This window comes from Rattus norvegicus, chromosome 6 (genome assembly GCF_036323735.1).
Source record: "Rattus norvegicus strain BN/NHsdMcwi chromosome 6, GRCr8, whole genome shotgun sequence".
In the NCBI taxonomy this organism is placed as follows: Eukaryota; Metazoa; Chordata; class Mammalia; order Rodentia; family Muridae; genus Rattus; species Rattus norvegicus.
Window position 1 is genome coordinate 76,593,608 of NC_086024.1, and position 14,782 is coordinate 76,608,389.

At 40.6% G+C, this 14,782-nt stretch overlaps 1 protein-coding gene across 15 annotated transcripts in view; it reads left to right on the forward strand.

Moving 5' to 3' along the window:
• Nucleotides 1-14,782, forward strand: part of Npas3 (neuronal PAS domain protein 3) — an 825,122-nt gene that overhangs the window by 155,544 nt on the left and 654,796 nt on the right. The window lies entirely within an intron of this gene.

Sequence of the window (14,782 nt, forward strand, 5' to 3'; positions counted from 1 at the left end):
TGGTCCCAACCGAAGCGGTCACCTGCTGTTTCCAAGAACCACATACTGCCAGAGCAGAGAAGTTCCACGATAGCTTACTTTAGGGGCTGTGCTCTGCGAGTCAAAGAATTCAAAGTTTAAAGTGGTTCTCTGTGGAACTCTGTTGTGATTTCTGTGTATATTTTGAAAAAAAAGTAAATAAAAATGAAAAGGAAAAAGAGAAGCAAAGCGAGCTGAGCATTCGCTCATCCCTCAGATATTAATGTGGAAGTCCAGATGCCGAAGGCCATAAATGCCCGGGAATGAATAAATTCTATTGAAATTGCAACCTCATTTGGTAGAAATGTGTGTCTGTTGCTTCATGAGGTTATAATTAATATGTCCATTGGCTTTATTAAGTACCTGAAAATAATTCCTGTCATCATGAAGTGCATCACCAACAGTGACAGGAAGCTGCAGATTGGCGTGTGCAAGAGAGATCTGCCCTGACATTTCTCTGTCTTTGCTTCACTTTTTCCTTCATTTTCATATCAATCGAGGCAGAAACAGCCCCACCACACTCTCGTGGCAGTGCCATTTATGAGGATTGAGGGATGGGCAGTTGCTAAGGCTACTCCCCAGTGGGAACTTTGTGGTCACCTCAGTGAGGTTGGTGTTGGTGTCAATACCAAGGCGAACCTCAGGTCCATGGGAACGCATTTCTGGTCCACTCACTGACTCACCCGCTTTCTCATAAAGAGTTATGTTGAGTGACACCCATAGAATGCTGTTTTTCTTCAGTTCCCCCTAATTTCAAATATGCGTCCATTCAAAATACCTTAGCAGTATATAATATTGCAGTAGTACCATTAGCATAAATATGTGTTGTTAAATATGTTTAGACGAGGTAAGTGTTGAAGGGAAAAAGGTATACTTAAAAGAAAAAGGGAGGATTTCAAGCAGCTGTTTAATGTTCTGTGACTTCATACCACTGACCCTAACCAAGTCACGGCACCCACTTTCTCTAGGAAAAAAATGGTTATGGCTTCTTCATGTGTTCACTTACGGATGATGTCTATCTCCCTGCTGTGTAGTTTTTCTCGTCTTCAAAATACCCCATGACACCATGCTTCTTCTACACATCTACCTTACATTGCAATCAGTGATCAAGCTGACTCTCAAAATTAAAAAAAAAAAAAAAAACAAAAAAACAACACCAGCGAAAACCTTTGGTTATACATATGCTTGTTATTTCAATAAGATCAACAAAACGCTTAGGAGCACAAACAAATTCATTAATTATCTTTTGCATCCAGGGCAAAACATAGCAGGCAAGTTGAAAAATGAATTGTTTATTTTTGGAGAGGCTGGGAATCAGAAACAATGGAACTTCCAAATAAAAGTAGTTGGGCCCTTTTTTTTTTTTTTTTTTTTTTTTTTGCTGTGGGTTTGAAAATAAGTCCAGAAGGCTGAGCTTAATATAACATGTGGCAGGTGGCCTGCGTTTGCCTGGAGAATTCCTTTAGGGCAAGACTGCTCAGCAAACACATAAATCCTTTTTTCTCTGTTATCTAGTAGCACATTTAGTTGCCATGGGGACTTTATTTATGCAGCAAATCCTCTGCAGTTCAGTTTGTGCCTAAAGTTTAACCATACAGCTGTTACTATAAATGGTACATAGCAATATTTTCCAAACACAGACCCTAGAACAAAAAGAACATTTTTTCCCTGGCATTGATTTTGCTTTTCATGTCCTGAAACATCGTAGAAAAGTTACTGCTCCGTGCAAGGAAAACTTCCCAAATTTTAGGTAAGCAGCGGCATCATTTAATGTCCCTTAAATTATTAAATTGAAAACGAGTCATATAAAAACATAGAAAATGCTTTTCGGTGGGGAGGGCAGGGCAGCATTTCACAAGTTAAATGGCTAATTCATTATTTCTGTCTGGGAGGTGGTATAATTCTCACCACCCCCTTCTTTTCTTTTAAAGGAATTTATATCAAAGATTCAGGCTGAAATGTGGGCTCCTCCCTAACGTCTCACTCCTACGCTCTTTTGGTATTTTCCCTTCTATTTTTAGTGGAAGAGGAAAAGAAAACAAGATAGAAAAATGGTGATTGCTTTTGCAACAATCAAGGGACATCTGAGTTTTTCCAGCTCGGAGCTGGGTCCTGATTTGGAATGAATTGCTTTTGTTTAGTCTTGATTTGTACTATACCAGATAAATCACCAATATGTCTTCTTTGTGTGAAGCAGCATGGATTGGTCAATGGAGAGGAGAACTGATGCCTTCATGTGGGGTGCGTGAAATTACCTCGCACCCTCAGTGTCACAGTGTACCGGGAGAATGGTGAGGGAAGCTTGCAATCCAGGAAAGTTGCTGCCTTAGAAGGAAAAAAAAAGCATTCAGAATCAAGATACATTGTTCTGTGCTCATCTTCCTCCCACATTACTTTCCTGGCTTGTGATGTTGACTGTTCCGGAGAACTCTAACAGACACCCTCTGTAAGACAGTTCCCTAGTCAGAGGGTCGACCCAGAAAACTCAAAATGACAATCTAAACGAAGACCTTCTGAGTGGTGCTCTGTGTTCTTTGCAGTAACCAAGTCATTTAACGTTGGAATTGTATGACCACCCTAACACCCTAACAGAATTCCGTCAGAATATGCACCTTTTTGATATTTATTTTTCTACCAAATGGCCTTATAGTTCTGGTCATGATCGTTGATGTGATTGCCAGAATGAATCAGAGATTTTAATTGTCGGTCAACAGCTTTTTTTAATAAATTGAATGCTCTGGTGAGTAGAGGAGCTCATATGGGAAATGACTGGCTACCCTTGGTAGTCATATCAATGAAGGAAAAGCACATCCGTCCTCCCAACCTGACTAACTGATGGGAGGTCCCAACTGTTCAGTTTTCGCAAAGAAGCTGTGTTGTTTTAGAGGAAGGAGTCAAAAATCTTAATGACTCACATGGCATTGCTACTAAAAATGTGGACCTGATCAGTAGCAGTGACTGCGCTTGAGCGCTTGTTAAGTTATGCAATCTCAGTTCCCCTCTTTCTCAAGATGTGGGGATAAGAATCTGCGTTGAACAGGCTCCCCAGCTGGTGCTCCACAGGTGACTGTGAGAAGTACCATGTGTCTCAAAATCAGAGGTAAAGCTGCACATGAGGCCACTGTGAAAGCTTGATCCAGGGATGCTTTGAGGATCTTTGAGAAACAGAACCTCAGCCTCCCCTCCATTCCTCTGAATTTCAAACTTCATGTAAACCTGTGTTCTCAATGGGTCTCCGTGTCTTCATATCTCCCTCCTCCTTGTGTCTCAGTAGTAATTACTGCCAAAATATTATTACTTCTTATACATGCAGCTCAATTCAGTCCTACAGTACTTATAACACACTCAGCTATTTCTGTCCACATCTCTTTGTCATTTGTCATATGTGCCCTGCCCTGATATCACACCAAGTGAGTCATCATGCCCCAGACACAGTTTGTCACAACATTTGCACTGGAATATGATATTTCCCCTTCTGGAACACCTTTTTACTTTTCACCTGCTAAAGTGTGTGTGTGTGTGTGTGTGTGTACGCGCATGCATGCATTCATGTGTATGTGCAAGTGTGTGTTTATGTATGTGTGTGTTTGAATGCACGTGTATGTGTGCATGTGTGGGTGTGTATGGACAGGAGCATGTGTATGTGTGTATGTCTGTGCATGTGTGAGTGTGTGTGCTTCTGTGTGCATGTGCTTGTAACCTGATTCCTCTGTCTTCAAGTTAAAGCATCACAGTGCACTTATGCATTTGGTTATAAGTGTGATCCCCAACTCCCCACTAGTCCTTGCTGACACTGCATGGCCCTGGTTACCTGCGTAGTTCTAGTACCTGGGACAGTGCTTCATTTAGAAAGGACCCCCTTTCAGCTATGCAAACTGCTAATCTGTGGAGACTTCAGAGTAACCAGTCACCTCCTCCCTGCTGTCAGCTTTCTAAAAGAAAAACCAGTGTCTTCCTCCTCAGAGAGAATTACACTAGATGTTCTGGGAACAGGAGTATAATGGAAGGGCACATATGAAGTAGGGTATGAGGGAAAAGTGTCGAAATTGGGAAATTATTGGAGCTATTATTATTGAATGCAGTGTGGAAAAGAAACTGGTATACTCAAGAAAACCAGGGTGAAATAGAAATGGACCCCAAGGACTTGATTATAGCTAATGTGAAAATTGTGCCAGTCTCATTAGAGGTGGGAAATGGGTCAGTCATCTTTAGGTTGGTTGGTTGAGGGTAAAGATATGTACTTTGAAACAACCCTCAGTCCCCCTGTGTACCATGAAACAGTGTGTTATACTCTTAGAAGTTAGATTCTCCTGTTCAAAATGATGTGGTCACACTAATGTATTAGTAACGGTATAGTAGACATACAGCACCATAGATTTGTTTTTCCCACCTAGGAAGGGTGGCGGTTTGGTCCCAGCTCTGATTATTTTCCGTTTGTGTGAATGGCCCCATGGCAACAGCAGCAGGCTGCGAAGGAATGCCTTTATGCCCCTGGACCACACAGGGAACCGCACAGTTTCACCTTGTTTGCTACAGTGTGAATTCGGGATGAGCTGTCTAAACCACACCATGGAGTATAAAGTGAAAGATTTCAATATTTCCTCAGCAAGAGTTGGAGATTGAGTTACATAAACTACATAAACCTCCTCCCCCTTTTCTCTAGAAGAGGGAGCCAGGCGAAGGACTACGTGAACTCAGTTTAAGACTGGTGGTGCTGGAGTTGTAACATCACCATGGGAATCAGTGGCATTTCTAATTCTCCACTCAAAGTGTGTTTGTTTTTCCTTCATTTTTATGTTTTTTTGAAACCTATTAAAATGTGTTTAGAGGTTTAATTCCAAGATTGACACTAACAGTAATGTTGGGCACATGACTTAAGGGGTTTGTGGGCCTCACAGTTCTCAGTCTGACTTTCTGATATGCATTCAAACTTCCAACATCCAGGTGCTCATAAGCTTCCTTCTACTACAGTGTTTAGTAGGCCCCCATACCTATCCTTACAACGTAGTAATTCTTAAGCTGAGGGTGCCTAAAGCTAGTGGGAGAGGCAGGAAGGTTGAGGGGTACATTGGCTAGAGTAGCTTAAGAAGCAATTATTGTTGAGAGACTTTTGAAGAACTTCGTAAAAGGTTCCTATGATTTTTTTGTGGAGGTCTTGATTATAAAATCACTAGAATGAAGTCTGCGTTTTTAGTTATATAGAAGCTAAAGGAAAGATGACAATATGTCTTTAATACTTGAGATACAAGTTTATTTTTAAAAAGCACCTATTTAAAAAACAAAACAAAACAAAACAGCCCTAAGAAATCTGACTGGACTGCCCTTAAACATGGAGTTGGGGGATATCCTTCCTGTTTTATTTTGAATGAGTTGAAGGTCTGTCAGAAAATGCACTGGAGGGGCTCACTGATGGAGTGCTTAGTAATTGCTTGAGACATACTAGGTTTGTCTTAGGTCTAGGTGGGAGCAGTGAGGGAAGTTAGGGATTGACTAGAAACCAAGTGGGTAGCCAGGACCTGCTGTTGATATGGAGATGTGGGACTTCCATGGGATTCTTTCATTGATTGAGTGTTGGCTGGATGGTAAAACAGAATCGATTTCATTGTCCTGACTCCTCTGTGTTGTAAGGCACCTTGCCCAGGCATGGTGATCAACAAACACAAGAATGAAGCAACAACTCCAAAGAGAGAGGCCAGTGAACAGGGAAGCCGAATGCAGGATACCTGAGAAGGGTCCCGTTGACCTCCTCCAGAAGATCGTCTGAGGGAGGGGAGGCTTTACATACAGTTTACAGGAAGCCTATAGGTATCTAGGAAAAGGAGAACTAACTGGTGCTGGTGGAGTGGTCAGGTCAGCCTTAGACCTGAGAGGGCAAACACCAAGTTAAGAGTCTGAAACAGTTTCTCCCTGGTCTCTCTGTCTTGCCAGCTCTGAGATAAGTTCAGTAGCAGAGGGAAGGGCTAGCTGAAACTGGACTGCTTTCTAAAACCCTTTTTCCCTTTAAAACAATCAGGATAGATGTTTTTTTCTCTCCTTGGAGAATCGTCTTTACTCTAACACGGTAGACCATGTAATATGATAGATAAAGGAAGGCAGAGCCATGGAAGCCCTGACACTTGATCCAGTCTCAGCTAAGCCTTTAGCAAGTCACATGGCCACAGGACACCTTAGTCTCCTCATCTGTATAATGGGGGAAGTGCTGCTGTGTATGCCTGAAGAGGGCAGTGCAGATGAGCTTTGACTTCACACGGCAAGCACTCAGAACAGCATTTGTCATGTAGCAAGCAATAATGGTGTTGAGCCTAAGAAGTAAGAAGTAAAAGGGCTTCATTAATAGAAAATCTAGAAGCCTGGGTCAGGATCCCCAACAAAAATGAAAACCACCTCCTCCCTCGTGTCTGAGAAAGTTTTGCCTAGTAGGGAAAATTGATATGATGCTAATATTTCAAGCAGAGGATTTTGAGAAGAGCAAGAAAGATACCATTGTCCCTTTCTTTCCTTTTCTAGTGCTTTGTAGAGCAGCAAAGATTAGACATGACAGACTGGTGAAAGAGATGCGGATAGGAGATGAGCGGGGTAGGATGAGTCATAGAAGACCAAGAAGTAGTGCCCTTGGGACTCTGTAAAGACAGGAAGGAGACTTAGGAATTCAAACACACATGTAGAGCAGAATTGGTCAGGGGGCTGTAGGAAAATGCTGAAGGAAGAAGAAGAAAGAAAGGAGCAGTACTTGGGGGTTGGAGAAACAAAAATACACACTTACTTTTGCATGGAAATTTGAGAGCTATGCTCTACGTCTTTCTGTGACTGTCCGGTGCCAGCCCTGGTCTCTGCACATCAGGGATACTTAGCGAGTCTTTAATGTCTCATGGATGAAGGGATTTAATTAATGGATTAATTAATTTAATGAACTAAGAAATTAAGTTTATTAACAAATAATTGTGGGCACTAGAAGGAAGTAGGTCATATGTGAAATATTAGTTCACCCCTAAGTCTGAAGGAAATGTTTGTGGTGACAGGGAAATTGATCTTCAGAAGGCAGAGTTAGAAAATCAAGAGTCAAGGAAATTGTGGGAGATTTTCCCTCCTTTTTAGTCAGTTAAAATTAAGTAACAAAAAAATTCTTTATAGTTCTAACCAGTGTGTGGTATCGAAGATTGTGGCAATAAGTGGTAATATTGTAGAAAGACAAATGCCTACAAGAAATAGTTCAGTTGCATCTGGTTCATATACAAACAACCTCATCGTAAGTAATGAAGGGTATAAAATACAGATGGAGCTTATATGACAACTGAGAGATACATGCTAGGAGAAGGAAACGCCCATCCTTGAAACCTAGCTATTAGCAAAGGCAGCATAATTTCTTAAAATTCCTGAAGATTTAAGTAGTACAGTTTTATGGTTTTTTTTAAATCAAGATCCATAAAGTCTTCTAAGATAACGTTCATTCAGGCTATCCCAATAGCAGTACCAGAGGCACTGGGTAGGTCGACTGTGAATTGGGAAAAGAAAAAGTGCCATAAACACAGGGTGCAACCGAGAATTGGTGAGCTTACTCCCATTTCTGGGGTCAGTGCAGCTTTCCGATTTCCAACAGACAAATCTGCAGACATTGGGTTGAGATGATTGCTCTTAGATGTGTGTGTTAGCAAGAAGTTGGAGGAAGGGGAGGTGACCAGATGGATGATCAGGCAAAAGACAGTAGTGTGAGGACTAGTGGGTGGGAGGAGCTGGAGCAGGCTGGCTTGCTTCAGGTGGTAGTGAGGTTAGGAAGAAGGATGGCTAATTGGAGGCGAGGCAAGAGCAGCTGAGACAAGGCACAGGCTGCCTGCCGTGACACATCAGGGAGTACTATTAGAACGTTCCCAAGTTCTAAACAGCAATCGTCAATAGAGTTGAGACTTGTTCCCAACCTTAGAGACCCACGGTCGGTGACATGGGCGTAGGCATTCAGTTTAAATGATTCAAATTGATTTTTGATGATTTTGAATTACTTTGATGACTACAACAATGTACAAAATGTACACAGGACTTCCTAAATTATGTACCCTTGACCACATCATCCCCTGTATAGGACTATGGCTCTAACAACACCAGCAAAGCTACTTCACTCCATCCCCCTGCCTCTCCTACAGAGATAACCGAATGTTAAAATCGTTCCTTTATTTACAATAATCTTGACATAATTTTAGACAGATTATTTACGACTCTTCTCCAAGCATCACGTGGACTGTGATGACACTTTGGATCTTATTTGTCTAGACTCGTTTTTAAGTGTGCTGCCTCCGATTTAACCCAAACCAGCATTTGCTATGATCTTATTCTATTTTATTTTAGTCTTAAAATCAGTTATGGAGTTAACGACTCTCCTTTTGTTTTGAGTATGCTTACATTGATTTTAGTTTTAAATTATGAGTTTGTCTTGAATATAATCAAGCTGTTTTTCTAGTACTGCACTTGTATAAAACCAGTGGAGTCACTGTGTGTGCTGAAGATTTACTTCGCTGAAAATTCTGCTGCTTTTTTAGCATTCATTAGGATTTTACAAAGTGACACCTTGTTTATATGTTGTAAGTTATTTTTACTCGCGTGTGCGAATCTGTTGTGGTCTGGTTATATTGAATGTATGAATTCAATAATTGTATCAATCTATATGGGTGATGTAGGTCAAGTTTTATTTAAAATGTTCGGAGTTTTTAAGCACATTGTATCCTGGATAAATGTGCTGCATGTGAAATGCATAGTGATTTAAAGGCAAGGATACATTTCTGGGTTTTTGTCATTGTTTAAAATGCATTTTGTAAAATGAATGATGACCTGGGAGATAGAAATAATTTTGATTTTTGGGCAGGGAAATCTCTTCTCTTTGGGCTTTTGCAGTCATGGATATAATTCCTTCCTTGAGGGTCCTGTGGTTCCCTTCCTTCCTTCCTCTTCTGGATGGCCAATGTTGGCTGCAGACGCTGAGAGAGCAGAATAAAATGAAGTCAGAGGTGCTCTATATTCGTGCATGTTTTGATGTGTATCGCTTTAAAAATGAGATGTGGAAATAATAATGTGGAAATTAGGAAGTTTTGAAGCTGTCCTTTGGTTGGTCTCCAGTCTTTTTTTTTTTCTTTTTTCTTTTTTTTGGAGCTGGGGACCGAACCCAGGGCCTTGTGCTTGCTAGGCAAGCGCTCTACCACTGAGCCAAATCCCCAACCCCTGGTCTCCAGTCTTGATTCCTTCATAAAGGAGCATGTACAACCAGTGGTCTCCCCTCGACACATGCTTCTGAATCCCCTAAGATCATCCTCTTTGTGACAAGCAGATTCTCGGAGTAGTGCATAAGCAGGCTATTTCCTTACGTTGCATTGTGGGGGATGGTCATATATACTACCTTCTTCCCAGACTAGGGACAGGACCATCTGGCCTGGACTGAACTTAACTTTGAAAATTTTAAATGCATCACTGAGAGGTAAGGTTTCAGTTTTTTATCACATCCATAAGAAATAGAGATAACTGTCATGGTTTAATGTCAGCAGTAAAGTTTTGGAGTGATTAGGATGGGGAAAAAAAGCCATAAAACTTAGTGAACTGAAAAGCCTCACTCAAACTGTCAGGTGATTTTGGTGGAATGTTTGGTACAATTTCTGAAATAATTTAAGAGTATGAAGGGAAGGGAAATGTCCCCAAACAAAGGACAGGGCACCAAGCTGTTTTAAGCAAAATGTATATATCATTTGCTTATAAAAGATGGGCTTGCAGAATCTCTATGGAGAATTATTTATAGCTTCTCAATTAAAAACCAGGTTAAACCCCATTTGAGGAAACTTCCAGAAAACGTCTATACTTTTATATTTTAGAACCTTGTCATAAATATTGCCTGAAATAATGTATAATTAGTATTATGATTTTATTATATAAAACAAACACATATTATGATAGAAGTTATTTGACAAGACAAAACAATTCCAATAGAGATAAAATTACTTGGAATAACTATTTTTGTGCTATACTTTATTAGAGTAGTGTGAAAGCCAGATTAACATTTGCATGGTACAAATGTTTAACTGTGTTCCATACTCAATGGCTGGCATATCAGTTTCTGATGATTGTATTTCTAATCTAAACTAGTGGCTAGTTAGTATGTATGGCACCCTCAATTAGTACTTGCAACAAATAAATGGATTGATACAGACTCTTAATGATATATCTACACAGCAATGTTCTCTTCTGTGGTGTTACCCTTAGAAATGTAGTCTTCTCAACCAAAACAACTTGTCATCATTATATCTTATGTGAAATCCTGAATCAGCAAAGCTTTTATATATGTTTTCATTAATGTGAGAAAACTGCTACTCATTGCCCTGTACATGGCTTTGTATACACTGACGGTATCCTTCCCCCTTCTTTGTTGTGTATATTTATGGTAAATGTACGTATGATATATGCATATATTATGTGGATGCATGCTCATCTGTGTATTTTAAGAAACCATAGGAAGATGCTAGGTGTTCTGCTTTATTTGACTTATTTCTTTGAGATAGGGCTTCTCACTGAATCCTGAGCTAGGCTGACAGCCACAAAGCTCCAATAATCCTGCAGTTTCCACTTCCTCAGCTCTGGGCTAATAGGGACATGCAGCCTCAAGTGGCTCTTTACATGCATTTTGGGATTTGAATGCAGGTCCTCAAGCAGCTCTCACATCCTGAATCATGTCCGTCCTATGATCTCCTTGTAAGTCACCTTCAACCTCATTCCAAATTGTGTTAGGAATTTCACACAGGATTCTCTCTAGTTCTTTGAGTCCAATAAATACTTCCCAGAATAGGAAGTAGGAGTGTGTTTTCTAGCCTCTGTTCCCGTGGCTAAATGTCTCTGTGAAGTGATTTAAAAGTTACTACAGCTCTGGGCTTCATTGATGCCACAAGGTAAACTCATTGATTGGACCAAATCATCTTCAGAGTGCTTCTCATTTCAGAATTCAGTGAAAGACTCAACAAAAAACCCATCGCCTTAATTTATCTCTTTTCCAGCTAATGATGTAAGTGTAAGAATCACCAAATGGAGAAATCATTATAGAATTGATGTTCAGGGACATCTTAGCCCAACAACGTGAACGTTACTTGATAGTTTACCCAGAAAGCATCCCACTGATTGCCTGAATTAGAGTTTCATTTTCATCCCTGGCTTGAAGGCGCCCATTCAGTCTATAACCATAAGTAGATTTTCTGCATCAGTTTTATATTCTCTGAGACATTAAAGGGTGCTAATAGGTTTATGAGCTTGAGAAGAGATTTCTGCTATTGAGGAAGCTATGTCACTTGCCAAGCTTAATATTTTGATCTTCCAATCAAATTATACCCAAATGGTTATAGTCATTTGTTTGTTCCCAATTGTGATGGTTCAGAATGTAGCACAGGTACGGCAGTATTGTGTAACTAGAGAATTGTGAGGAATGGCAGGCACACTCATAATTGCACAGCTAGAATGAGTTTGCATGGACATACAATTGCACATCCAGAGGAAGAAAAAATGTCCTTGCAAACCAAAGGTATTATTAATATAAATATATTAATATAAAATACAGCAATGATTGATTTGGGTAACAAAAGGGTGTGTGATCATAACTTTCAAAGGTATTTTAAAAATAAAATTGATTTGTATAAAACTTCCTTAATTTTCCCAACTCCATGGCTAAGCAGTAGATACCACCATCTGCCCTCAGTGTAGCTCCTTAATGGTGTATAGCATACATTTGTCACATTTAATTTAGGGTTTTATTTTCTCCATACATGGCATGTAGGCAGTACTTGTATGTTGAGCAGTCTCTATATGTAATGTTTTTCTCATACAGCAATTATAATTGGTAAAACAATAAAATAATTCATTTCGTGAAATCTCTTTTATGGCCAGTTCACTTTTTTCAAGGCATTGGCAAGGCATAGGAAGGTTTGCTTTATTTTTTAATAAGATGCCTTATTAAGGAGAGTCAAAGACACAGCCATTGGCTGGCACTTTTAGGGCCAGTTGGCTTCTTGGGAGGGATATAGGAGTGGGGTTTCTGAAACTCTAAAATGTGCTTGTGTTTGACTGAAAATCCAGCTCTTAAACAAGTTAAATGGAGAAACAAGCAGCCTATCTGTCTTCCTGAAATCTTAGAGGAAGGACGCATGGCAAGTGGGAGCTCACATTGCAGGGGAGTTTGTGTACTTCATCGAATCCAGTGTTCACCCTCAGAAAGGATACCATCCCTTCCTAGGAGTCTGCATATTTTATTCTGCTCTCAAGGATGTTCAGAGAAGTTGCATTGTATTGCTCCCGTTAAGAGCTGAGTGATCCAGACCCTGTCCTCTTATTTGTCTTTGTTCTTGTTACTTCCCAGTGTGCACACAGAACAAGCCTCAGAGCTGGATTCTGTGGGAGCTTAAAGTAAAAAAAAAGCACCATTTCCCTCAAGGAAAACTACTTTTAAGTCTCTTGTGTAATCATATCTTATGCTGAAGATCGTAACTAGGTCATCTCCTTGTAATTAGGCTACTTTGTCTTCTGGACTAAGTGAACAGTGTTGACTTTAATATAGGTCTATTGATAATCCTTTAAATGCTTGGTGTATGTAGCCCCTCCTCACATTCTCTATGGTCTCCAAAATTGAGCAGACAGCTTCACACAGCCTCTACTTTCTGTAGGGTCTAGCTATTAGTCTTCCAAGGGTTAAACAGGATTTTTATAGTTCCTTTCATAACGATAGATGAACCAAAGCTTTGCAGGAGTATGTGGAGAGTGGGCTCTTCATGAAGGCTGTGAATGGATGGGTTTAAAGTGTGCCCAGATACAGGGTTTCCTAGGCAGACTGGGAAGACTGACCTCAGGGGCCATAACCCTGGGGGGAATGTACCATGAGAGAACTTGAAGGGATTTGACTCTTGGCTTAAGCTGCAAAGCATGTGGCAGCTGGGTTGGAGCCTGGTGGAAAAGGAAAGAGTAGGGGAAGCTGAGAGAGCATCCCCTGATAGCATAGGAAGGCTTGACTGCAGAGCCAGGCACAGGCGATGGAGGAGGAGTACCACTTCCAGGCTGAGTGGCCATTTGAAAAGGGCAATGTCCAGGTGATGTAAGACAGCCTGATTTCCTTCTAGCTTGGGTTTCTGAGTCCCGAAGTAAGTTTGAGGAATCAAAGGTCTGCCCAGAAGATCTTAAATATATAGTCAATATAGACCTGTCAGAAGAGACTAGCCATTTGGGTCTAAAGGAAAAGGGTATCAACAGGAATGGAGAGTTGGTGCGAGAAACTGTCATGTGACCAGGAGCAGTGAATGATGAGAACAGAGAATCTTCCAGTATGGGCTGAGACAGAAAGCTCAAGAGGCTGAGGAGAGAGCAGTTAGGGGTGTGAACCTTTGGACAGGGAAACGGGCATGGAGGAAAATACAGTTTGTGATGAATTTCTAGTGCCTCACAGACTGGAAGTGACAAAACATTTCGAGACTTTAATTAGGACAGTTTCACTAAAGCATTAGTGTCAAAAGCCAGATGACAGTGGCTTCAGGAGTAATAGGAGACGGGGAAACAAGTGACATTTGTTATGCTGCAGGCATTTTACCACGGATGTCTTCATTTTTCTGTTTATCCTCATGTGAATCCTGGGGAGTGTTTTCATGTAAGAACTTCAGTGTAAGCCTTTGCCCAAATTACAGGAATCCTACAGCTGAATTGAAGTTTCTACTTTATCATGTTCTTAGCAGATCTGATACATGAAGACACTAATGTAGTGCTTATGTAGGTCGGAATGCTACTTCCTCAATAGGTAAATAAGGTGTGCATAGATTATGAAGCAGAACATCAGCTCTTCTATTCCTGTTCTGTGTAGTAGAAGGGATTCCTACACCGATGTTACTGACATTGTGATGGAATAATTCTTAGCAATACAGAAATGAACAAAAATGTATAATGAAATATACCATGGTAATTTTATTATTATATATGCATTATGTATACCATTAGGAATAGGAATCTGTGTAGTAGAGATATATATTTTCACATATACACAACCCCATATATAAATAGGCAGAAAACGGAGAAATGTCTTCAAAGGCAAACATGACAGCTATGAAAAAACTTAGGTCCTATATAATAAGTGAACCATGAAGTGCTTGCTTCAGGGGAGATTAGGAGCCTTTCCTTTGTAATCGTGCATCTCTGAGTCTTTGAGGACCTGTTGGAACTTGGCAATGTTCTGATTATATTACTAGTGGTCTAAAAGGGCATTGCTCAAGCCAGCTTTCACGTTTGGCAATTCGCCTATGATAACTGATCTGGCGGATGTCTAAGCACCAGTCTGTGACTAATAATGAAAGAATTAATGTTGAAGAGTCATTTAGCAACACGCGTGTAAGAGTAAATAGTGCAAACCAGTACCATGCCTGTGGTAAAGCACACGTATCCATATGTTAAGTATCCATGGCTTTATGGAAAGGCGACAAGGGTCGACCATTCTAATTAGACAATGCATGTGATATAAGAAGGGAAGCAGGAGTAAGAATGAGGTTTCCCCCCTGCATGGCTAGTCCTCAGAGGTTTCTGTTAGCAGAGACTAAGTAGGATGTGCGAGGCAAGGTAGAAGCCATAGAGACTCCTCATCTTAAACCCCAGGACAACAGAGGGGCATTCCCTGAACTGAGGTTGAGAAGTCATGGGACAAGCAGCATGTTATTAAGCAATGGTAACTGAGGTGAGCAAGAGAGAGGGTGGAGTGATAGCAAATGAAAGTGAGAAGTTGCTT